This window comes from Charadrius vociferus, unplaced genomic scaffold, assembly GCF_000708025.1.
Source record: "Charadrius vociferus isolate BGI_N301 unplaced genomic scaffold, ASM70802v2 scaffold119, whole genome shotgun sequence".
In the NCBI taxonomy this organism is placed as follows: domain Eukaryota; kingdom Metazoa; phylum Chordata; class Aves; order Charadriiformes; family Charadriidae; genus Charadrius; species Charadrius vociferus.
The window spans coordinates 755,697-757,703 of NW_009650170.1; positions in this window are offsets into that span (position 1 = coordinate 755,697).

Genomic DNA, 2,007 nt, shown 5'->3' on the forward strand with positions numbered 1-2,007 from the left:
TAAATTAAATCAATTCTATTCCCAGCATCATGCTAGTAACATCTTGGTATTTTAATTTAAGACAGGAGACCTGACCACACCTTGTGCTTAGGGCATTTACAAGAAGAAGGGATGTCGATCTGTTCCAATTTCCTACTCCAAGATACAGTAAAAATCTCTTCACTAAAATGTCTTGTACCATGTAAGAGGTTAAGTTTAGAACATAGAAGTGTTGTATTAGAAGATAAACATATATGAGTTCTCACAGTTTTCCCCAAACTATTACCCAAGCACTTGCTGAACACTCCTATCTTTCCAGGGCTTTGGTAGATGTACACTGCACAGAGGCCTAAAATGTTTAGCCAATGAAAAATACATAACCCGGTAGCTCAGGTACCAACAGCAGCTGATCTACAGATAAAACCTTAAAGAAGTCAGTATAACAAACATCTCAACTGTTTGATCATTACTTTTACAGTGTTTACATTACTATAATTCTGAAACAGACCTTGGAAGTACGATGGGCTCAGGCCATAGATGGGCCAAATTCAGTAACACGAGGTTCCTTACTACTTTTACATTACCTGCAATTTTTGAGTCATGGTGTCTGGAACAAATGGTATGATTTTTTTTCTGTAAAACTGGAAGAAGCAGAGGAAAAAAATTACCCTCATAGTATGTCTAAAACCAGTTTTCTCCAGCAGCTGGCAAAGGGGACTTGTGCAGCCCAGTTTTGCCCTGAGCAGGCAAGTAGGTGCTGCCAGACGTTACACTCACAGCTGGATACTTCGTGTATCTTTATAACTTTAGGCTCTTCAGTCTGAATCTCAGTATTTAACCGGAATTTCTTAACTCCTCAGGCCTTAGCATAACTCCTGTCACAAAGGATTTGGGCTTTTTAGATAGAGAGTTATGTGTAACAAATTTCAAGATGACTTCAGGTTAAACCATATATAATGAACTATGTAGTTTCTGTTGGCTACAGAACTCCCCAATAGCTTTTTAACCTTTCTTTCGCCATCATCACCTCTCTTTTGTTCTTTTTCTATTAACTGTTTTTATTTAATGACCTGTAGCTCAGTTTTAGTACTATTATTTTCCTTATCGCCAGTGCCCAAGAACTCTAATCAGTGTAATCCAGTGTATCATAAAACTGGATCCGGTTTCTTTGAAAATCCGAAGGTAAAATAAGAAAGCTAAATAAATCTTATAATTGTTTTAACTCATTCCTTTCCTTCGCAAAACCTGGACAGTACCTTTCAGGAGCAAAAGCAAGGAAGGTGAACAGGGGGGTGGTGGGCTGAGACAGGGCAGGACCCATCGATGGCACTTTCAGTTCGTGTATTTCATCACGCTGTGACAGGTTACAGGGTTCTTAATAATTGCTCTTTGTAGAAACATTAAGATGCACTTTGAGGAAGTAAAAAGTATTCAATTATTTTCTTGTGAAAAGGCCACAAAGTTTCATGAAGAAATGCTGTGATCAAAAAAGCTGTCATTTCAAGGAAAGATCTTCTTTGACTAACATCTCATTATAAAAAACAGGATCAAATCGGTTCCCTGTGACCTTCTTCCCAGAGGTTTTTGAAGCCATCAGGTGGTGTTTGCTTATTCTTGACAGGGATGTTAAACTCATTAATCCTCATTTCCTTCTCTTAGACAAAAATGCCAGATCCGCATGTCCATTTTAACGCCTCAAAAACCAAGGACTTTGACACGGCTGCTCCGGCCCACAGCTTCCTACATGAAGCTCAAAAAAAACCCACTTTATATGGTGAAGCCTTAAAGATTAAATGGCAAACATGTTTCAGGAGTCCGGTTCCTGGCGACGTTTGCATTTGAAACACCTCCACAGGCCCCAGGTGACGCTGCGCCATTTCACAGGGCCACCCTCTGCCTTGGGTGCCCCGAGGGACGCCCCTGAGGGGGCCACCACAGCCCCCTGTGCCAGCCTTGGCCAGGCTTTATTCACTTTCTGACAGCCAGGGAGGCCCGCGGGCAGCGCGGCCACCGCCAGACGACCAGCAT